This window comes from Dipodomys spectabilis, unplaced genomic scaffold (genome assembly GCF_019054845.1).
Source record: "Dipodomys spectabilis isolate Male_0828 unplaced genomic scaffold, ASM1905484v1 ptg000178l, whole genome shotgun sequence".
Classification (NCBI taxonomy): domain Eukaryota; kingdom Metazoa; phylum Chordata; class Mammalia; order Rodentia; family Heteromyidae; genus Dipodomys; species Dipodomys spectabilis.
In genome coordinates, this window is record NW_024870855.1 from 8,105,274 (window position 1) to 8,129,821 (window position 24,548).

The 24,548-nt window shown below is 40.9% G+C and overlaps 1 long non-coding RNA gene and 1 pseudogene across 2 annotated transcripts; both read right to left on the minus strand.

The window, feature by feature from the left end:
- Positions 1-3,085: 3,085 nt before the first annotated feature.
- On the minus strand, positions 3,086-4,717 carry LOC122120813 (annotated as a pseudogene). The gene is made up of 2 exons (XR_006149795.1): positions 4,700-4,717; positions 3,086-3,925 (listed from the first exon to the last, which is right to left on the minus strand). The product of XR_006149795.1 is annotated as a hsc70-interacting protein-like (transcript).
- Positions 4,718-4,803: 86 nt separating this feature from the next.
- LOC122120783 lies at positions 4,804-24,278 on the minus strand. The gene is made up of 3 exons (XR_006149793.1): positions 24,268-24,278; positions 14,238-14,241; positions 4,804-5,010 (listed from the first exon to the last, which is right to left on the minus strand). It is a non-coding gene; the product is annotated as an uncharacterized LOC122120783 (long non-coding RNA).
- Between the last annotated feature and the right edge of the window lie 270 nt (positions 24,279-24,548).

Sequence of the window (24,548 nt, forward strand, 5' to 3'; positions counted from 1 at the left end):
TGAACTTTAACAAAAACATTAGGAAGCAAGGTCACAACAAGTTGGAGAGAGACTCGACAAATGGGACTACCTTAAAATAAAAAGCTTCTGCACAGCTAAATCTATCGCAACCAAGCTAGAAAGATAACCAACTAATTGGGAAAAAATATTTACCAGCAATATATCAGACAAGGGGTTAACATCCTGTATATACTGGGAACTCAAGAAACTAATCCCTCCCAAACCTAACTAACCAATTACTAAATGGGCAATGGAACTAAAGAGGGACTTCTCAAATGAAGAAGTAAAAATGGCAAAGAAACACATGAGGAAATGTTCATCATCCCTGGTGGTGAAGGAAATGCAAATAAAGACAACCCTGAGATACCACCTTACCCCAGTCAGAATGTCCCACATCCACAAATCAGCCAACGACAAATGCTGGAGGGGATGTGGAGAAAGAGGAACCCTATTACACTGCTGGTGGGAATGTACACTTATACAACCACTTTGGAAAGCAGTCTGGAGGGTCCTTAGAAAGCTAAAGATTGACCTCCCTTACGACCCAGTCATACCACTTCTAGGCATCTACCCTGAACAACAGGAACCAATATACAAGGACACGTGCACCTCCATGTTTATTGCAGCACTGTTCACAATAGCTAGGATATGGAAACAACCCAGATGCCCCACCACAGATGAATGGATCCAAAAATTGTGGTATCTATACACAATGGAATATTATGCAGCCATTAGAAATGACAAAATAATGGCATTTGCAGGGAAATGGATGGAGCTAGAAGGAATCATGTTGAGCGAGCTAAGCCAAGAGCAAAGAGACAAACGGTACATGGTCTCCCTGATAAGTGGATGCTAAATCCAAAATGTTAGGTGATACGACAAAACTAACAGGACTTAAGAAACAAAGAACTCCCACTCATCTGGTCGAACCACTACTAAATATCCCCATGCTGCTCATCACATATATGGTATATAACATGTGAACACCATTATATGTTATAGACTGTGATAGACAATTGGCTCCAGGAAAGTTAGAATGAACTTGTGACTTTAAATGAACATCATTATTCCACAATACTGTGAAATTCGGGAAATTATCTAATCACTTAATCACAATCAAAAAAAAAAAAAAAACCTCGGGGAAGGTAGAGAGGGAAGAGATGGTAGGGGAAAACAATGGAGGGGGTACCAATGTTCAAGAGGAAGTGTACTCATTACCTCACTCATGTAACTGTAACCCTCTGTATAGCATCTTTACAATAAAAATAAATAAATAAATAAATACTGTGCGCACACACACACACACACACACAAAACTTTAGGAAGGTGAAACATGTCCTGTCTGTGGTAAGAACTAGTGCAAAGGGGTGGGAGAATGGAGAGGGTGAAGGGTAGCCAAGGGGTTCACCATGTTTTATGTCGATGTGTATGAAAATAAGCAATAAAGCATGGTGAGACTGATTTAGGAAGGAGGAGAGAGGATGAAGGGGAGCGATAGAAGGGATGAGGCTGACCCAGGAGCACGGTGTGCATTAAGGACATGTCAAAATGAAACGTCAAACAAACAGCCAATGAAAGAAATGGTTGGGGTGGGGCTTGCCTAGCAAGCAGGAGGTACTGAGTTCAAACCTCAGTGCTGCCAATGGAAAGGGAAAAAAATGAAGAAGTGTCTATTTCCTCCTTCTTCCTTCAAGTGACTGGCCTTTAAATGCTACCTTTTGTCCTTCATTCATCATGCCTTTATTCCTAAAGTCAATTTCTTCTGTTTGATAACTAGATTCTAGCAACTTATAGGCAGAGCAGCCTCCAAGATACTCTGTCATTACACAGACAAGTAGCTAATAAACATAGATTAAGAACACATCTGTTCTCAGATTTTTAGCTTCTCTCCCTTTTTATCTAGTCTCTGATTGTTCCTGGGGCTCAGGTAGGCAGCTGGCCTTGGGACCAGCTCAGACCAGGACAGTCTCACCCCCATTCTCTCATCTGTCCTTTCTCCCATCCACATCTCTTGCACCATTTCCATTGTAACCACAGGTTTGAAAGATTTAGGTCCTAGACTATTAACAAAAAGCTTTTCTCTTGTGCTTTGAAAGAATTTGCTGTATTCTGTCACGTTGAGGCAGTAGGCACAGCAAAGCACTTGGGTTTTCCTTTGCTTTTATAGATGGAAATTCATTAAACATATTCTGCATGGCAGTTATGAGTAATGCTGGCCCGGGAAGAAAAGAAACACAGCTCCCAAAACACTGAGAAAGGAGACTCAGATGGACCACAGCTTGGAGAAACGTTGAGGTTCAGTAATCCGTCCACTTCTTAGACAGTCCGCAGGACATCCCATGAATGACACCACTTTATTATAGTTTTATTCTCCTCTGATGAGCCAGTGACACTCTCTGAGACACAATGAGCTGGTGCAGAAGGATCTGCTCTCTTGGGAGAGGTGTTTTCTTTTTTTTTTTTTTTAACTTGTTTCAAATATATTGGAGGTTTAAAAGTGTTAAAGTTTCTAATTCCTAGGAGAACATTATCTGAATGAATACCCTAATGGCAAACCACTGTACATTACTACAGCTGCACTGGGTGCAGAGGGGTAGGGATAATCTTCAAAGCACCCCAGACTCCAGCCGAGGACAGAGGTACACTGGTTTGTATTATTGCGACATCCACATAGCGGTCTAGGTTGCTTTTCCTTCACCAAGGGCTATCTCAGAGAAGCATTATGCTTGACCTCCAAATTTGGCAGACAATTTACTGATGAGGTTCATAACCTTTGGATTACTCTGATACTTTGACATATTTGCAGGGTTCTGGGCCACATCCTGGAAGGCCACCATCACCTCTGGATCCTGCATGGCTGGGAGAACCTCTGGATCACTAAGAATCTCATTGAGCCCAGGCATTCCTGCCATTCCAGGCATGCCACCTCCCATTCCAGGCATTCCTCCAGGAAAATTACCAGGCATTACCCCTGGAAAATTACCAGGCATTCCCCCTGGAAAGCCACCTGGAAAAGAGTCATACTGTGACCCTGCTTGTCGTCTGGCCTCTTCTTCCTTCTGGGCTCACTCATGTTCTTCTGGAGCCTTCTTAACCCTCTCTATTCTTTCTTTAATCTCTCGCTCTTCACGTTTTCGGTCATACTTTCTCCGGTGCTCAGCAATTTTCTGGGCCCTCCGTTTAACTTCTTTCAGCATTGCACTAGCATCATCATCATAATCCAGTTTACAGGCAAGGGCAACATCATGTGCTGCTTCTTCCCAATGGCCCAGAAGTCTGTGTGCTTTTCCTCGCCACTTATATGGCTGAGCAGAATCAGGATTTATTTCAATGGCTCTGTCACAGTCTCGAATGGCAGCATTTGGCTTCTGTAATTTGATGAAGACACTGGCCCTCTTGGCATATAGAATGGGTTTAGCTTGATGGCATCTGTGAACAAGTCGATAGCTCTCTGTAGCTGACCATCATTTAGTGCTTCAATGGCAGCACCTTTCTTTTCATTTGCTTGATCCATCATCTCCTCAGTTACTTCTACATTTTCATCTCCCATTTCTTGGGGGGCATCAGTGTCTGGTTCAATTACACCTTCATTATCAATTTATAGGTCGCTTTCCTCACTGGGTGGCTCCTCTGTCGGTATGTTTTCTTCTGTCTTCTGACTATCTGCTTTTTCTTCCCTGATACTGTCTTCTGATTTAGCTTTATGAGTAGCTGGTGGTACTTTACCCCCCATGCTCTCCACCCACTCCCGCAGGAAACGCATCTCCTCGGTGTGCAGGACTCTTGGGTCCTGCTTACACATCTTCACGAAAGCGCGAAGCTCCCTGACTTTGCGGGGATATGTTCGGGAGGCAGAGGGCGGCGGCGGCAGCGGCTGCAATGCTGGCTGTGGACCCGAAGGCCTCGTCCCAGGCCCAGGTGCAGCCTTGGCAGGAGCAAGCGCAGAGACGGGGTGGCTGCCACAAGGCCCAACAGACTAGAACCTCCGAGAGGTGTTTTCTTAAGAGCAGTTTCTTTAGTCTGCAGGATGATTCCTAAACCATACTTTCCTAAGGCAAAGTTTGGTTGTTTGGAAAGCAAGGGTGTTGACACCAGCTGTGAGGTAAATCACCAACTGAAGACTCCAGTAATCATCAGAAATGACAGGAGAGGCTCACAGCCACCCTCCAAGGCAGGAAAACCTGGTTATCAAATTAATTTTGGAAAGTGAAAGATGAAAGGACAGGCCACTATTTTTACCCCCTGGAAGAATGCTGATTTGGTTCCAAAAATGATTTATGAAAAGAGACTTGTTTCAAGCTTCATGAAGCTAATTAAACAGGAAATCTGCACCAAGATAAATTCAATCTTTGTGTCATAAAACCACTGGACTATGAAGAGGGGCAGAGGTATAACTGATTATGAGTTATGAGACATAACTGAATGAGGAGGCTGAAGATAAAAAGCAGATGGAAAGTCTCCATGCTGTTTTCTTTTGGCAGTACTGGAATCCAAACTCAAGGCCTTGTACTTGCTCAGCTTGCTTGCCCAGCTGGCATTCTATCTACCTATTGAGCCATGCCTCCAGCCCAACATTTTGCTGGTTATTTGGAGGATTAAAAAGTCTTGTGGACTTTTCTGCCCAAGCTTGCTTTGAACCATGATCCTCCAAATTTCACCCTCCTGAGTAGCTAAGATGAGAAGCACGAACCACACATACTCTTTGACATTCTAACATACTACTAGTCTTTTTTTTTAAATACTCAAATCACCTTTTATGTCCTGAAAACAAATCACTTCACAAATGCATTAACAATTATTTAAAGCATAACTTTGGACACAGTACACAAATTCAAAAGACAAAACAAAACAATACAGCAACACCATCCTGCAGTCTGATCTTGCAAAATGAACTTTAGGATTTGAGGAATTTATTAAGATTTTAAATATTCATAAAATGTGCCTAGTCATGCTCCCCCAGACTTGAATGCTACTGAGAAGAGCTGCACAAGAAGATAGTTCCTTGTCAATCTCCACATTTTCCATTATCAAGTGGCCTATTAGTCCAGCTATGTTCTTGTTCCTTAAATATGTGCTGCAAAACCAGCAGTGAGAACTGGACAGAAACTTCCATTTCCAGGACACGTGTGGATAAGCAACAAGTCAAATTTTAAAATTCTATTTGGGAGAGGAGAAAAATAAAAGAAAGAAAAAAATGTATCAGTGTGTCATTGAAGAAGTAGGCTTTTTTAGGATAAGGTACAAGTTGGCTACAATACTGATGGCCTTTAACAGTATTTTGTTATTCTGAGATATATCCTGCCATATAGCTTTTGGGGTAAATTTCTTATCAGAATAGAGCCTTATCTGTTCCACATAAATAAAAATGGAAAAATCTTAAACTCACCAACTTATTTTAGCGATGAGGAAATAGAGTCACACAAGTATATGACTCATAATTTATGACAAGCAGGAAGCAGCATTTCAATTTTGTAATTCCTCAGGTGAATGAAAATCTTTCCACTTTGCTGGTGTACCTTTTGCTCCATGACTTTATCTTCCTTAGGGAAAAAAGGTCCAGGCTGTCAAATATTCCCTTGTTGTAGCCAAAAAATGTGATCTTCCATGCAGACCACTTGCTGCCTTGTCTTCTGTAAGGTTAGAAGACAGCTAGCCAGCGTTTCCTCTATAAGGACCTTTCACACAATTGAAGTGATGTGTTATGGCAACCTCATGCCAGGATCCTGAATGATTCCTCTGCCGGGATTACTTCTCAAGCCTGGAGCAGGCACCAGTCCTCCACCCACTACAGGCTGTGAAGGGAGTGTGTGGTAACTCCATGCTCACAGACATGTTCATGGGGAACATGAACAAAATTACTTGTGAAGGTGACATATTCCAAAGGTGACATGTTCCAAAGCAACATGGGAATATTTTTTTAAATTTTATTTTATTTTATTTGAGAACATACTGTACAGAGGGGTTACAATTACATGAGCAGGATAATGCATACATTTCTTACCAAGCATTGCAGCCTCCTCCTTTGTTTACCCTTCACCCTTCCCAGCATCCCCCCTCCCCCCACCCAATCATACCCCCCTTCCCCCCTCCACACCGACATTGTAAAGCTGGTTTTGACATGACATTTTGTACTTCTCATTGTTGCAACAGGTCCACCTGAATCCTTAAACGACTTGTTTGTCCCTATCTCCTCCACATGTTATACTGACATCAAATATAGTGAAAGCGGGGGTTACACTGTGGGGGAGGGACATACAAAGCAACAAAAAATTAATCTTATAAATGCGTTAGAAACACATGCATGAAAGAAACAAAAACATTAAAATACATATTTGAGGGTTCGTTTTCCTAACATCACATTATCTGACTTTTTCTGCTTGACTCATACATATACTAGATATTGCAAATAAGGGAAACCATGGGACCTATGTTTCTTTGGGCCTGGCTTACTTCACTTAATATAATTTTTTCCAAGCCTTTCCATTTCCTAACAAATGGGGAAATGTCATTCTTTCTGATGGAGGCATAGAATTCCATTGTGTATATATACCACATTTTCTTGATCCATTCATCTACTGAGGGGCATCTGGGTTGGTTCCATATCTTAGCTATGGTAAATAATGCTGCAATAAACATAGTTGTGCTGGTAGCTTTAGTGTGGCCTTGTTTGTGATCATTTGGGTAAATGCCCAAAAGTGGGATTGCTGGGTCATTGGGGAGTTCTATGTGAAGTCTTTTGAGGAACCTCCATACTGCTTTCCAAAGTGGTTGAACAAGTTTACATTCCCACCAACAATGAAGTAAGGTTCCTTTCTGTCCACATCCCCTCCAGCATCTGTTGTTGTTAGAGTTCTTGATTTTTGCTGTTCTAACTGGAGTGAGGTGATATCTCAATGTTGTTTTGATTTGCATTTCTTTTAGGGCTAGGGAGGTTGAGCATTTCTTCATGTGTCTATTGACCATCCTTCTTTCTTCTTCAGAGAAGTTTCTCTTTAAGTCTTTGGCCCACTTACTTATTGGGCAGTTGTTTCTTTGAGGATTTGTTGTTGGGTGGTTTAATTTTTTGAGTTCCAAGTATATTTTAGATATGAGACCCTTGTCCGTTGTATGGCTAGTAAAGATCTTCTCCCAATCCGTGGGCTTTCTATTGATCTTGCTAGCTATGTCATTTGCCCTGCAGAATCTCTGCAACCTTATGCAATCCCATTTGTCCAACCTTTCTTTGATTTGTTGTGTTTCCGGGTCTCTATTCAGAAAATTTCGGCCTGAGCCAAGGAGACCTAGGGTTTCTCCTATTCCATCCTGTAATGTTTTCAGAGTGTCTGCTTTGAGTTCAAGGTCTTTGATCCATTTGGAGTTGATTATGGTGCAGGGTGAAATATAAGGATCTAGCTTTAGTTTTCTACATGTAGTTAACCAGTTTTGCCAGCACCATTTACTGAAGAGGCTGTCTGTCTTCCATTCTATTGTTTTAGCTCCCTTATCGAAGATTAGATGGCTATAAGTCTGTAGGTTCATTTCTGTGTTTTCAATTCTATTCCATTGGTCCTGAGGTCTGTTCTTATGCCAATACCAAGCTGTTTTGATTACTATGGCTTTATAGTAGAGTTTGAAATTTGGTATTGATATTCCTCCAGCAGTGTTCTTTCCGTTGAGGAGCGTTTTTGCTATTCGGGGTCTTTTATTGTTCCATATGAATTTTTGGATTGCCTCTTCTATTTCCTTGAAGAATGAGGGTGGAATTTTGATAGGTATTGCATTGAATTTGTAGATAGCCTTGGGAAGTATTGCCATTTTCACGATGTTAACCTTTCCAATCCAGGAGCATGGGAGGCTTTGCCATTTTTTTTAGTTCTGTGTTGATTTCCTTTTTCAAGATTTTAAAGTTTTCATCATAGAGGTCCTTCACTTCTTTAGTTAAGTTAATTCCTAGGTATTTTATTTTTTGTGGGGCTATTACAAATGGAGTTGCTTTCCTAATTTCAGCCACACTTTTCTCATTGTTGGCATACAGAAAAGCCATTGATTTTGGGGGGTTAATTTTATAACCTACTACTTTGCCAAAGTTTTGAATCAGCTTGAGTAATTTGGGAGTGGAGTCTATGGGATTCTTTAAATACAAGATCATGTCATCTGCAAAGAGGGAGAGTTTTATTTCTTCTTTCCCTATTTGGATCCCCTTTATGTCTGTATCTTGTCTTATTGCTGTAGCTAGGCATTCTAATACTAGATTGAAGAGAAGTGGAGAGAGTGGGCATCCTTGTCTTGTTCCTGAGTTAACAGGAAATGGCTTTAGTTTTTCACCATTGAGTATAATGCTGGCTGTAGGTTTGTCATATACAGCCTTTATTGTATTGAGGAATGTTCCATGGATTCCTAATTTTTCCAAAACTTTCATCATGAAGGGGTGTTGGATCTTGTCGAATGCTTTTTCTGCGTCTATTGAGATAACCATGTGGTTCTTATTCTTGCTCCTGTTGATGTGATGAATAATATTAATTGATTTGCGTACATTGAACCAGCTTTGCATCCCTGAAATGAATCCTGTTTGATCGTGGTTTATGATTTTTTGGATGAATTGTTGAAGTCGATTGGCCAAAATTTTGTTGAGAAGTTTTGCATCAATATTCATCAAAGAAATGGGTCTATAGTTCTCTTTCTTTGATGAGTCCCTGCCTGGTTTTGGGATGAGGGTTATGATGGCTTCATAGAATGTGTTCGGTAGTGAGCTTTCTCTTTCAATTTCATTGAAGAGTTGGAGGAGAATTGGTGTGAGCTCTGCTTTGAAGGCCTTGTAAAATTCCACTGTAAAACCATCTGGTCCTGGACTTTTTTTAGCTGGGAGGTCTCTTATTGCTGTTTCTATTTCAGTGCTTGTTATGGGCCTGTTAAGATAGTTTAACTCATCTTGGTTTAGTTTTGGCATGTCAATATTTGCTTGGAAAAGGTCCGTTTCTGTCAAGTCCTCAAACTTATGAGAGAGTCTATTCTTAAAATTGTGTTATTTTACTTTTATTTTTTGGGCTGGTACTAGGGCCTGGGAGTTGTCCCTAGGTATTTTTGCTCAAGGCTAGCACACTACCACTTGAGTCACACCTCTACTTTCAGCTTTTTAGAGGCTTATTAGAGATAAGAGTCTCACAGACTTTCTTGCCTGGGCTGACTTTGAGCCTTAACTCTCAGATCTCAGCCTCCTGAGACGTTAAGGTATGATGTTACAGTTATGAGCCACGGGCAACTGGCTTGACTGTTCTGATATTTAAGGCATGTTGAGCACATGTGCAGATAGGTTACTGTTCAGGTAACAGTGCTATGTTATGAGACATCTTCTCTAGATACTAAGAAATGGATGATCTGCCCTCTGGCTGGGACTTCTCAGGCCATGTCTGCTGTGCTTGTCTGTTCTTGTGTTTTCCTGTGATGATCATACATTTCAATTCCTACAAACACTCTATCCAGAGAACCTAAGAGCTGTGGGGTAGATGCATTGTCTGAGCAATGTGAAATTTGCAAGAGTTAGAGCTACTGTGACATTGGTCTCTTCCATCCACAAGCAGCAAATATGGCTTTCAAATCAGATCATTGGCTTACGTTTGACAACAATGTAGAAAGTGAATTATGCCAAGCATCTTCATTGGCCCAAATAAAAGCAAGGTATCCATCTGATTGCATTAAGTCTTACAATTATATCTAGTACTTCTCAAAAAGCCAGTGTAGTATTTTTTTTTGTAGATTTATTTCAGAATACAAATAAAAATTGTGACAGTATTTCTAATATACGTATATGCTGCTGGCATAAACAATTCTTTTACTTTTTTTTTTTTTTTTGGTAGTGCTTGATATCAGGACCTGGGCGCTGTCCCTGAGTTTTCTTGTTTAAGGCTAGCATTCTTCCACTTGAGCCACAGCTCTACTTTTGGCTTTTTGTGGTTAATTGGAGATATGAGTTTTATGGTCTTTTCTGCCAGGGCTAGATTTGAACTGGGACCCTCAAATTTCAGCCTTCAGAGTAGCTAGGATTGCAGGTATGAGCCACAGATGTCTGGCTTCCTTTACACTCTTTTGACCATCTAGAAACCCATAAGTCAATTCCTCTATTTTTGTACTCATGGTTTTGACCAATCTAAGTTACAAACAATTTCTGAATGAGTAACTAAAATACAGAATTAATGTGGCCATTTCACAGATTGAAGACAGTATATGGCACTGTGGAAAGAATATTTGGATTTGGTTCCAGGGCCACTTGGAGCATCTCTATGACTTTAGGAAAGTTACAAACTGAGTAAGTCTCAGTTTCCTTACTATCAAATCCTACTATGTTGAGATATGAATGAGATCTTGATTGGTGAAGTGGTTTGTGATTTTAAGAGCTTTCATTGGGAATAGAATTAGTGAGCTAAGTGGAGATCACAGCAAGATGTATTGATAGAAATTGAATTTAGGTGTTCTCCAATGTGGTTCAGTTATTTTTCCTTTAGAATATTTTTCCCTATGTTTATATTTATAGATTTATTTATATTTTCAAGCCCTAGTATGGATATTTTGGGGCTAGGGTGCTCTCTTATTCAAGGCTGATGTTCTACCACTTGAACTACAGCGCCACTTCTGACATCTTTTTTGTCAGTTGTGGAGCTTGAACTCAGGGCCTGGGAGCTATCCCTGAACTCTTCTGCTCAAGGTTAGCACTCTATCACTTTGACCCACAGTGCCACTTCTTATTTTCTGGTGGTTAATTGGAGATAATCATCGCACAGACTTTCCTGTCTTGATCCTGAGATCTCAGTTTCCTGACTAGCTAGGATTACAAACTTGAGCCATCAGTGCCTGGCTCACTTCTGACTTCTATGGTATTTGAAGATGAGTCTCAGGAACTTTTCTGCCTAGGCTGTCTTTGAATCACAATCCTCAGATCTCAACCTCTGGAGCAACTAGGTTTATAGGCATGAGCCACTGAGGCCCAGCTCCATATTTAATATTGTCACTCATCTTCTAAAACCATTTTGGCTGAGGACAGTGAATATAGTTTTATGCAACATGACACAAGTGGTTCTAAAGCAAGATTATGTCTGTCACCGATGCGAGTATTCTGCCTCTATGGTTTAGTAATGTAGCTATTGGTTTATGGACCCCCATTTCTCCATGGAGAGTCACAAATCCTCATAATGTTTCTGTGTGCTATATTTTTCATTTGGAGTCTGATTCAGTTGACAGATGTGTAAAACTCACATGTAACCAAACAACTGTGATGTCAGGGCAAAGCTGCTAATGCTGAAGTTGGTTTCTCTAGTCAAGATGTGCCCTCATCTCCACCCAGACTCTGCCTTTCAAAGCTCATGTTAGAATTGAATGTTTCTGTATGTTAACATCAATGATCTGTTCTTCAGTACCACATAAACAGAAAAAGCCGGAAATGGTGCTGAGGCCCAAGTGTTAGAGCCTTGAGCAAAAGAGGCTCAGGGACAGTGCCCAGACTGAGCTCAAGCCCCAGGACTGGCAAAACAACAGCAGCAGCAACAACAAAAACAACAATAACAGCAACAACACACAAAGAAAACATTACTTCTAAAAGTTGTATAGATAATATAAGCAAGAGAAGCATTCTGGAACAAGCAATAGAGAAGAGTGAGGACTCTTGAAAATTGGAAATTCTATGAACTTTCTGCAGGTGGTGCCCTGCAATCAGCCTCAGTGCTATGGTTGCCGTACAGGAATAGGAATTCATTACATTATTACTATGTTGACATCTTAACCATGCCCACTGAGATTCCAACACAACATGATTGGATGAGGTATAAGATCTGCTAGTCTAACAAAGGTGCTGGAGTAAGTCAAGTGCCAAATAACTATTTCAGAGCTGCTGCCCAGCACCAGTATTCTGAAGCTCACTCAATGAGTACTCAAGAAAGTTACTCTTAAAATATTAGAAATGTGGGCTAAGAATGTGGCTTAGTGTAGAATACTTGCCTAGCATGCATGAAGGCCCAGGTTCAATTCTTCAGTACCACATAATCAAGAGTTCCCCTATAACCCAGCAATTCCACTTTCGGGCATTTACCCAAATGATCACAAACAAGACCATACTAAAGCTACCAGCACAACTATGTTTATCGCAGCATTATTTACCATAGCTAAGATATGGAACCAACTCAGATGCCCCTCAGTAAATGAATGGATCAAGAAAATGTATATATACACAATGGAATTCTATGCTTCCATCAGAAAGAATGACATTGCCCCATTTGTTAGGAAATGGAAAGACTTGGAAAAAATTATATTAAGTGAAATAAGCCAGGCCCAAAGAAACATAGGTCCCATGGTTTCCCTTATTTGCAATATCTAGTATATGTCTGAGTCAACAGTCTCAGACTGAAACAGACAGAAACAGTCAGATAAGTTGATGTTAGGCGAAATGAACCCCAAGACAAAGACTCAACTTTTTTTCTTTCTTGCTATTGTTTCTAACATATTTATAAGATATTTCTTTGTTGCTTTGTATGTCCCTCCCCCACGGTATAACCCCTGTTTCCACTGTATTTGATGTTGGTATACTTTGTGGAGGGGAAGGGAAAAAACAAATCGTTTAAAGAGGGATGCAGGTGGACCCATTGCAACAATGAGATGTACAAGATGTTATGTGGAAAAACGAACTTTACAACTTTGGTGCGCGGAGGGGGAGGGGAAAGGGGGAGGGGAGATGAGAAGGGATGGGAAGGGGAAACAAAGGAGGAGGCAACAATTCTTGATAAGAAACGTACTCATTGGGGCTGGGAAGGTGGCTCAGTGGTAGAGCGCTTACCTTGCATGCATGAGGCCCTGGGTTCAATTCCTCAGCACCACATAAGCAGAAAAAAAAAAAAAGAGCCAGAAGTGGTGCTATGGCTCAAGTGGTAGTGTGCTAGCCTTGAGCTGAAGAGCTGAGGGTCAGTGCCCAGGCCCAGAGTTCAAGCCCCATGACTGGACCAAAAAAAAAGAAAAAAAAGAAAAGAAAAGAAATATACTCATTACCTTGCTCATGTAATTGTAACCCCTCTGTACAGTATTTTCACAATAAAAAATAAAAAATAAAGGACCAAAAATAATAAAATCATATTCAAAAATATTAGAAATGCTGAGCATTAAGCTTGATTATTATCAATATTTCACATATTAGGTATTTATATGATTTACAGGATGCACTACTCTTGGAATTGAGGAGGCCTTCTAAGACATCAATCTTGACATTCTCTTCTCTGATTTCTTTCAGAACATCCTAATTTACACGTGACCATTCTAAGTGAATCTCTGGATAAGTAATATGTTTGCTTACATGATTGATGCTTCCCAATGTTCACTAACAAAGTAGGAGATGAGACCATTAAAATATTTTAATATTAATCCTTTAAAAGCTTAAATCCTTAAAAAGTTTATTGGAGCCAGGCACCAGTGGCTCATGCCTGTAATCCTAGCTCCTCAGGATCCCGTGACCAGAGGATACCTGTTAGAAGAGTCCAGAACAGGAAAGTCCTTAAGACCATTATGTCCAATGAACCACCAAAACAACAGAACTGGAGCTGTAACTCAAGTGGTACAGGGCAGCCTTGAGTGCAATAGCCAAGAGACAGTGCCTAGACCCTGAGTTCAAGCGCCAGCACCAGCAGAAAAGAAAAGAAAAATTCAGTTGGTATTTTGAGAGGAAACAATTGGAGGAATTGTCACGTTTAAAGACAAGTGTTGCTACCTGTTTCTTTTGCAAAATAGGAGATTTCAAGTTTGGTGACCTTTCTTGTAATAAATAACCACAAGCAGAAACTTCCTAGCCTAACATACCTGTACAATGCTTTGTAAGCACTCTGAGTAGCTTGTACTGAATAGACAATCTCATTTCTGAATAGTTCACTTTCTATGGTCTAGAATTGATATTTAACTCTTCAAAATAGAACATGGAATAATGGGGAAAAATCTAACAAATCTTATTTTTTAAACCCACCCCCCTCATTTTGGAAACATTATCAAGAAGAAGCTACATTTTATCCAGCAGAGATTCCTGGTCATTTTAGCCTTCGGCAAAGGGGGTCCACTTTGCTCTCTCATTCTTGTGCTCTGGGAAAGGAGAGTTTCCGTAGAGACACTTTTCACCCAAACGCTGTGTGGTAAGTGCTCATTAACAGTGGCACATGCTTGTAGGTAAAAGTACACTTCAGTAAGTGGAGTGAAAGCTTGCTGAATTGTGCCAAAGCAATTTAGGCCTTTTATCCCACTTCACTATTGGAGAATTTCACTATAAGCAACTTCTTCTAAAGAGAAATACTGTAGAAAAAAATCACACTCTGTGGAAAGCACTTTAGGTAGCTTATATAGTTTTGAGATGCTAGCTTTTTCCTTTTAATTTATCAGAAAATTTCCCTTGATATGAGAGGTACAATAAAATTAGAAACCATAATTGCTAAACTAACATAGGTGAAATGCTATCTTGATAGCAGAAGGTGTGAGGTAAATACAAAGAAATAGCTTTAGACAATACTTCCTATTCATGCCTTAGTACTTTCGTTATTTTCTACAGTATATTCAAATAGGTATTATGGTTCAACCTGTACATATTTTTTAGAGTTGTTTGCCTGTGTTATTAGTATTTGGTCGACTGGCTGTGTTAAATTATTATCCTTTACACCTTCCCCCACCTCTGGCATTTTTCTGGATTCTCTAAAGAGGCCAGATAACCCTAGGGACATTTTTATTACTTTAGTTTGTGGAGTACAAATTAGAGAAATTTCTCCAAAGAAAGGATGGAGCGAGGACCAGAGTTTAAGGAACAAAAAGAAGGTTCTGGTGGTGGGGAGGGAAAACATTGCAAAAGGTTTTGTGTGTTCTCTCTTATATAACTGCTTGGGGCTTTCTGACAGGACCACAAGGTAAAGTGAATTTTAGCTCAGTGCTTTTAGAGTGTTTGTCATCTTTCCCCTTCCCTTTCCTCCCTCCTCCTCCTCCTCCTCCTCCTCCTCCTCTTTTCCTCCTCCTCCTCCTCCTCCTCCTCCTCCTCCTCCTCCTCCTCCTCCTCCTCCTCCTCCTCCTCCTCCTCCTCCTCCTCCTCCTCCTCCTCCTCCTCCTCCTCCTCCTCCTCCTCCTCCTCCTCCTCCTCCTCCTCCTCCTCCTCCTCCTCCTCCTCCTCCTCCTGCCACTACTGGGCACTGTCCTTTAGCCTTCTTCACTCAAGGCTGGTGTTCTACCACTTGAGCCTCAATTTCCACTTTTGTCCACTTTTCCCACTTTTGGAGATGAGAGTTTCATGGACTTTCTTGCCAGGGCTGACTTTCAACTGTGACCCTCAGATCTCAGCCTCCTGAGTAGCTAGGATGACAGGCATGCTACCTGAACCCATCATGTGGTTCTAGGGAGAATAAAAGAGTAGAAACCTTTTAGAGTTTTGGCTAAATTAAGCAGTGAGTTATGAAGAGGCAGAACGTGATGGGTTAGGCCATTTGTCCTGGCAGGAAGGAAGATTTGGCTATGGATATCATTTAGAAATTTTTGTTCATGGTGATAGTGAAAAGCAAATGAATTCTTTCCATTCAGGGATGACACGATGCTAGACAAGATTCTACCTGTTATCTATAGCCCTAACACTGCAGACCAATTTTAATAAAATATTAACTTTATTCCTCATGGGCTCCTGATAGCAGGTATCAGGCAAGCAAACTGCTTCTGCCCTCCTCCCACCTTGATCTCCCATAGGAAATGAGCAAAGACCTTTCCTGGAAAGTTAGGTGGGAATAGTCCAGTAGTACAATGCTTGCCTTACCTGCAATTGATCAAACAATAAAATAAATAGCAAGAAAAGACACATGATGTAGCTTTACTCAGAAGCGTATTGCTCTTTCTCCAGATGAGAAGGCATAGTTACCTAAGTGGCCAGTGTACTTTGGCATCCCTAGTGACTATGACTTAATTTGCAGTCGTTGTGTTTGTACTCAAAAATCGAGGTGGTTCCTAAAATTGGAAGTACAGAGAAGGCCATTTCTACTGCCCTCCCACGGCTGAAATTCCTCCATATTGTTAGAGGAGGGGAGTGGAATGGGGGATGGATAAATGAAAAAGGGAAGAGAAGACAAAGACAGCAAGAATTCTTGACCTACCTATGCGATAAAGGAATGGGAACTGTCAAATGAGCCTGGTAAGAGAGAGCAGATGGGACTGGGGTGGGGAGGGGGGTGGAGAATGCTGGGAGGGATGACTCTGATCAGGAAGTATGAGATAATTAGATGGACATGTTAACTTGTAACACCCTTCTACAGTCTTCTGAAATTCAGAATTACAAAAAGCATTACAAAAAAGGCCAGAAGTGGAGTTGGGCTCAAAGCCGTAGAGTACTAGCCTTGAGCAAAAGAAGCCCAGGGTCATTGCCCAGGCCCTTACTTCATCCTCAGGACTGGCAAAGAAACAAAAATAAAAACAAAACAACAGCCACCAAAAAAAGGTCAGAATAGGATTGTGGCTTTTAGTTTCCATATTTCTGCTCTTCCTCTTCTAACTTACCTTCCTTTCTCTATGACCGACTACTTGTCTATTCTTGCTGGCTGCAATTTCTTACCTAAACCCCCATGATTTCCCTTATTTGCAATATCTAGAATATGTCTGAGTCAAGCAGAAAAGGTCAGATAAGGTGATGTTAGGAAAATGAACCCTAAGACATGTATTTTAAATTTTTTTTCTTTCATGCATTTGTTTCTAATGCAATTATAAGATTATTTCTTTGTTGCTTTGTATGTCCTTCCCCCACAGTATAACCCCTGCTTTCACTGTATTTGATGTCGGTATAATTTGTGGAGGGGAAGGGGAAAAACAAGTCGTTTAAATAAGGATACAGGTGGACCTGTTGCAGCAATGAGAAGTACAAGTTGTCATGTCAAAAATGAACTTTACAACTTGGAGGTGAGGGAGGATTGGGTGGGGGGGAGGGAGGATGGGAAAGGATGGGAAGGGGAAACAAAGGAGGAGGCTACAATGCTTGATAAGAAATGTACTCACTATCTTGCCCATGTAATTGTAACCCCTCTGTACAGTATTTTCACAATAAAAAAAAAAAAAGAATGAATTGTCAGAGCACAAAGTAGGATGGTGTAATGGGACTTAGAGTACTGGGAGGTAAATATCTGTGTTCCTTTCTTCATTGCTGGTCAGATTCAAGCTTCGTGAGTTTCAATCACCAGTTCTGGTTCTTTTAGAGTAATCAAAAAGACGAGTCAGGAAAGAAGAGAACACATTAGAAAAGGGATAAGCAAAGACACTGCCATAGAAATAATGAAAGTAAGCCCATAGAGGTTACAATCATGGTTTGTTTTCAACCTAGCCCCATGTCTGTGCTTGTGGAATATTTACAATGAAATTCAAAATCTTAAGTGTCTGCTCTGTTGATGGAGACTTTGATTTCCTCACTGCAGTAGCTAACTATTGAATAACTAAAAGTAGAGTTCTGCTAAATCCAGTGTGGCTACAGTATAATAAGGTAGGGGAAAACGTTAACAACTCCACACAAACTTTTTACAGGGATTGTTTTCTGTTTTGTTTTGGTGTCAGTACTAAGACTTGAACTCAAGACCTTTATACTCTCACTTGGCTTTTTTGCTCAAGGCCAGTGTTTTACCACTTCAGCCACCATTCCACTTCTAGCTCTTTTTGCTCATTAATTTCTGCCTGGGCTGGCTTTCAACCTTGGTCCTCTGTTCTCAGCTTTCTGAGTAGCTAGGATTTCAAGCATGAACCACCAGTGCTCAGCACCTTACATGGATTTTTTTCTTTTTTTTTTTTTTGTTGGTCATGGGGCCTGAATTCTGGGCCTGGGCACTGTTCCTCAGCTCTTTAACTCAAGGCTAGCACCCCACCCTAGCCACAGTGCCACTTGCAGTTTTCTAGTGGTTAATTGGAGATAAGTCTCACAGATGTACTTGCTTGGGCTGGCTTTGAACCGAGATCCTCAGATCTCAGCCTCCTGAGCAGCTAGAATTACAGGCATGAGCCACAGGTACCCAGTCTCTTACATAGATTTTTGAGTGGCTTGGGTCAAGATTCCTTCTCTTTGCTTTTTCACTCATTTCACCAGTGTTTAGTCCTTGCCGGTGCATTTTTGCTCTTCTGGTAAGATTGCAATGAGTTCCTACATATGTTGTCTCAGCTGGATGTGGGTGTGGCTAGAAGCTTGGGCTTGCGCAGCCAAGATATGATATATTTCCCTTCTTCGTGTTGAATTTGGGCTGAGTTATTTTTGACCACATGTAAATGCATGTGAAACATAACTGAAACACAGATCATCAAACTCTGTGAAGAACCAGAGAGTAAATATTTTAGACTTTGTAGGCAATTATTCAACTTTACTCTTGAATGGTAAAATCAGCCATAGATTTTACGAAAATATATAGTGGCTATGTTCAAATTAAGTTACTTTTATAGACACTGAAATTTCAATTCAATGCATTTTACATATCACATTCTCTTGCTTCCTACTACTCTCTGATAATTCTTAACTCTGCCCCTTGAATTATTATTACACTCCTCTCCCTCCCTCCCTTCCTCCCTCCCTCCCTCCCTCCCTCTCTCCCTTCCTTCCTTCCTTCCTTCCTTCCTTCCTTCCTTCCTTCCTTCCTTCCTTCCTTCCTTCCTTCCTTCCTTCCTTCCTTCCTTCCGTCCTTCCTTCCTATAGCAAAACACTGTATAAGCCAAATTCTTCTTCAGCCCTTCCTGTAGCAGTCTGGGGAAGGATGCAGGTGTCTCTTTTGTTTTTGAGCTGACTATTTCTGTCCAAGATGGTGATGCTTTTGTTTGTGCAATCGACTTCCACATTTTAAGAATCTCCTGTGAAGCTGACTGGGGTTCACTGCCTGTATCAGAAGCCACATCCATAATTCTTCTTGAACAGGCTGCTTTTACTTTAGTCTGTCAGACTACTAGTCTTAAAAGGCACTTTTGTCTAAGAGGGTCTGCTAAGCATAACCTTAGAAATTTCAGAGTTCTTCACAAAGGAACTTGCAGTCACACTTTGATTTGATCTTTACCCTGAAGCCTTTCTTCTGTTGGCATTTTTTTTTTTACTGACTGCAGAGATTGGAGATAAGGCTGTTATTTTCAATATGTTCTGGCTCTCTATACTTCTAAATTCTTCTTGTAAGCAGAATTTTCTTTAGCTCATTCCTCCTTTCTCCTACCTCATTGTAGACAGCTAATAGATGCCAATAAACACATTTAACTTTCAGCGAGCCCATCTTTATTAACCAAATACAGAAGCTCATTAGTCACAACAGGCAAGTTTTACCAAATTGTTCCCAGCTACCTAACTTGGTCAGTTTCCCAGCCTTCCATAGCGGTTTCATTGGCTCTTTGTTGGTGGTATTGTTCTTTTATGTGCTGGTCCTGGGACTTGAATTCAGCATCTGGGCTCTATCCCTGAGCCTTTTGGTTCAAGGTCAGAGCTCTCTCATTTGAGACAGAGCTTCACTTCCAGCATGCTCCACTACAGCCCAGCTCGCTGGCTCTTTTGTAGTCTCTGTTAACTATATATTCATATTCTTTTTTATTCTTTAGAGTTGTTTTGCGGCATTTCCAGCCTTAACAACTCATCTGATTCCAAAGCCAAAAACACCACACTTTTATATTTTTATGACAGAAACATTTTACTTCTAGGCACCAATTTCTCTTTCTTCTTTCCTTTATTTCCTTCCTTCCTTTCTTCTTTCCTTCCTTCCTTCCTTCCTTCCCCTCCTTTCCTCCCTCCCTCTCTTCCCCCCTTCTTCCCTCCCTACCTCCTGCCTGCTTTCCGGATTTCCTTCCTTTTTATCATACTAATATTGGGCTTGAACTCAGGCACTCATGTTCTTTCTTAGCTGATTTTGCTCGAGGTTGATGATTTACTGTGCTACTTGGACCACACTTCCATTTTCAGCTTTGTACTAAGTACTTAGTTGGAGCTAAGAATCTTGAGGATTTGTCTGCCTGGATTGACTTTAAACCTCTGACATCAGATCTCAACCTCCTGAGTGGCTAGGATTATAGGTGTGAGCCACTGGTGGCTCTGCCCCAATTTCCTTTATTATTGATCTATTACTACTTTTATTATCTGCCTGCTACTATGCTCAGAAACTTAAAACAGTCATTTGTGTTCATGTATTACTATATTGGGGTGGGCTGCACAGATGGTATTTTCTTGTACTTGGCTGGGTTGCTCATGAATCTGTGGCCTGTAACAGTTAAAACAAGTAGAGGGTTTTAGGTCTTGGGTGGCTATTGAAAGAATACAATCACAGAAAAGGGGTCACATGTCTTTAATTATCAATCTAGCTAGCCTGGGCTTGTACCCACAGGGGTAATGCCAGGGCTTCCAAGATCAGCCAGAGAAGGAAGGCCTCCATATGTAAATACTTTTCAAGACTCTGTTTGTGTAGCATTTACTATTGTTACATTGGCCAAAGGAAGCCACATGGTCAAAGCCAAGCAAGCGTGAGGGTGGGAGGGAATTATCTATGGGCTTCTATTGAGAGAAGTTATAGGTTTGACGAGGTGTGAACAAAACTAGGGTTATTAATGCCACAATCTACTGGGCTTCTGTTACACAGAGGAGACGATGATGTGACACATAGAAAGCCTGCCAAGTTTCCTGAATTGGGCCAACAGAAGAGCTGCCAGCTTGCCAAGAAGAAAGCACTGAGTTTGCTCAGATTTTCAAGTTTAGAGTGATTGGTTATGCAGCTAGTTGACACAAACATGGGAAACTCAACTTGTGACTTGAAATCTGGTAAATGAAACTGAAATAATATCAGAGCCCAAAAGAGTTCTACATGTTTTTGGAAGCTAAACTACCAAAAATGCAAAAAAATGAAAAGACAATATTTGGCAGTAAGCAAACTCAGTGAAAAGTAGTATCTTACCTTTATGGGGGTTTGTATATGTGTATTTAAGGTACAGTATTTTATAATGAGTAACTAATAGATACTCATGTATTCTGCCATTGTCTTCATTAAAAATTGAAAAATTGGTATTAAAAAATGAATTAAAAATATCTGGGAGCCAGAGGTTCACACCTCTAATCCAAGCTACTTAGGAGACTGAGATCTGAGAATGAAGGTTTGAAGCAAGCCCAGGAAACAAAAAAAGCCAGTACCATAGGCATGGATCAAGTAGTAGAGCGCCAGTGGAAAAACACAAAGCAGAAGGAAAGTGAGAATCCTCATGCTTAAGCTCCTAAGGGTACAGAAAAAAAAAACACCCAGCAACTGTTTGCTTGTTTATATCTTTAGATCTAGACAGTATGGTTTGCTTAGTATTATGTGAAAGCTTTTATAGTTGGCTAAGGATTAAAAGATCTCTTATCAAGCATTACTGCTCAGCAATTGAGGCTTATTAGAATTGGGAGCTATTTTGGAATCACTACTAGTCATTTGCCCAATTTCCTAGCTACATTAGGTTAGTGTCTGCCTCCCATCACATAGTGAACTCAGCTCAAACTAAGTACTCCTTTGATTAATAAGAAAAGCATCCTAGAATAATAATGGTGTTTGGGAAAAGAGAACAAATGATTCCCTTAGTCTATTTTACACTTGGTAAAGTTCTAGTGAAAAGTAGGGATGACTGAATGAATCTGACCCAGGTTTCCCCTTGAATGGACAGAAAACAATAGTGGTAGAACTCTAAAAATACACCTACTGAGTTGAGGCCGGGAATTGAATGGGTAAGGGTGAAAAAGATTTTGTAAAGACCTTATGAAGGTAAATTTTGATTGTCAGCTTAACTGGATTAAGAAATGTCTAAGAGGTTAGTAAAGCAGATCTCTGTATATGTCTGTGCTGGTGTTTCTACTGACAATAAATAATGAAGGCTTTGACTTAATCAGATCTCTTGATGAATTCATAATAAGGCTCTCTTGAGAGGTGGTAAAATCTAAGACATGGGCCTTTGGAGGAAGAAGGTGCATGCCCTTGGTGGGGGGGGGGGGGTTGTATTTCTTTCTCTGGCCTCTTCCTGTATCCCTTTTCTCTTTTGCTTCTGTTGGCCTAATGTTGAGTTGCTCTGCTCTACCACTTCTTCCTCCACAATGGACTGAAACCTCTGAAACCATAACTCGGGGCAAGTCTTTCTTCATTTAAGTTATTTTCTTCAATATTGTGTGTGTGTGTGTTTGTGTGTGTGTGTGTGTATGCACATGTGTATGCACATATCTCTATCTACCTATCCATCTATCCTGGTACTAGGGCTTGGGCTCATAGGACCACATGTTCTTGCTTGGCTGTTTTGCTTAAGGCTGTCAGTCTACCCTTTGAGCCACAGTTCTTCTTGAGGCTTTTTGCTAGTTAATTGGAACTAGGAGTCTCATGGGCTTCTTTGCCCAGGCTAACTTTGAATCACCATCCTCAGATCTCAGTCTCCTGAGTAGCTAGATTACAGATATGAGCCACCAGCACCTGGCTCTCTTAGATATTTTGATTATGGCAATAACAAAATTAACTAACATAGAAAATTGGTATCAGAAAAAGGCCTTTCCTGTGAGTAAACTTGACTATGTGGCTCTTAAGACTTTGGAACTGGTTTACTGGAACAATTTGGGCAAGTTTGAAGAAGCAGGTTAGGGAAATCCTAGAATGGCTTAAGCAGAGCTTAATGGGGGAATGTGGTGGAAGCTGAGAAAACCAGATTGCCCATAGGAATGCAGACTCTTGAAGGCCAGGCTTAGGAAATTTGAGATGAGGACAGATGATCTAGAGGTTAGGCAGGGAGTTAGGAAACCTAACTGAGAACCATGGCTGAGAACCTTGGGTTGGATGTTGATAAGGACTCATCCTGGACTGCTAACAGAATGGCTTGTGACCCACAGGCCTGGAACCTAGAGAAAATAACAGACTTAGCCTCAACATTCATGACCAAGCATTTCCTGTAACAGGTACTTTAACTGCTTTTTCCTGAAAAGCACTAAGTCCTAACTGGGGCCTGTGAATTTACTAAAGGAAGAATAAAAGCTGGGCACCCCAGGCTCCACTTTGCATCTGTGTTCTTTGATCTCAGCCATTCTCTCCTGCAGTTACATAGTTGTCAACATGGGTTTCAGAAAGGATAGGACTTATTACCAATAACATGTTTATATGGAAGAATGAAGGAAACTGCCCCCAAAGAGAATAGCCCAAAACTTGGGGTAGACCACCCACCAGGCAACAATGACTTGTTTTCTTCCCTTAAATGATGACAGCAGTAACAACTTCTAACAACTTCTTGGAACTTCGGGAATGAGGACTGAGATAATGGTCAACCAGGTGCCGACTGTGATAGAGACGTTTGAATCATTATGCATACCTCTTTCTCCTTCCGCCTCTAGTTCTCTGTCCTTTTAAATCTGTCACTACTCTGAAGATGGCTGAAAGTAGGCTGCTTTGCTTCCTTACCATGGCTACCTATGCTGTGTAATAAATTTTATTTCTCTGCCTTTTACCATGTCTTGTTATTGGCCAGACCTGACACTGGGACTTGAATTGAGGCTTGAGTTCTAAAAACTCCATTCATGTGAGGGGGATTGCTGACACAGAACCAAGCATGCAAAAGCTAATGATATACAATCTAGTTTTCCAGAATTGACCTGCCTCCATATCTGAAGACACCCATCAAAGCCTGTGACTTCCAATGAAGCACTCCTTCTTAAACTCTCATGCACTGTTTGAAGGGTACCAGGCTAGGGGCATGGAACAAAAGTTTAGAGTGCCCTCTGAGTCAGCTGAGTGAGAGCAAGAGATGCTATGCCAGCAAAAGGAAAAAAAAAAAAAAACTAGCAGTTAAGAAGGTATGTTAAAGCTGGGCGCCGGTGGCTCATGCCTGTAATCCTAGCTACTCAGGAGGCTGAGATCTGAGGATTGCGGTTCAAAGCCAGCCCAGACAGGAAAAGTGAGACTCTTATCTCTAATAAATCACTTAGAAAACCGGAAGTGGCACTGTGGCTCTAGTGGTAGAGTTCTTGAGCTGAAGAACTGAGGGCCAGTGTCCAGGCCCAGAGTTCTGGCCTCATGACTTGGAAGAAGGAATAGATGGAGGAGGCGGAGGGGGAGGGGGAGGGGGAGGGGGAGGAGGGAGGGGGAGGGGGAGGGGGGAGGGGGGGAGGAGGAGGAGGAGGAGGAGGAAGAGGAGGAGGAGGAGGAGGAATGTTAATTTAGACATAGATATTCAGCTAGGTGTTTTTGTATAATGTACATGCATACATGTAATCCTAGCACTTGGAAAGTTGGGAAGAGAATCTCAACTTAAATGCAAGCCTGGGCTGCATAGCAAAACCCTATTTCAAAAGAGTAGAAAATGGCAACTACAACAACAAAACTTACTACTGACATTATAACTCAGTGTAGAGGGAAAGGGTTACAAATCTACTTAATAACAATTTTTAACCTCGACTTTTTAAGAATATGTGTCTCTGTGATATGATTTGAAAAAATGTCATTTTTCTTTGTTTTACATTTTAATTTGTAAAGTTTCAAACTTACAATAAAAGATAAGAGAAAAAAACTTTATAGGGGTATACCCTGTGCACAGATCACCTAGGCTCACTAATTGTCAAT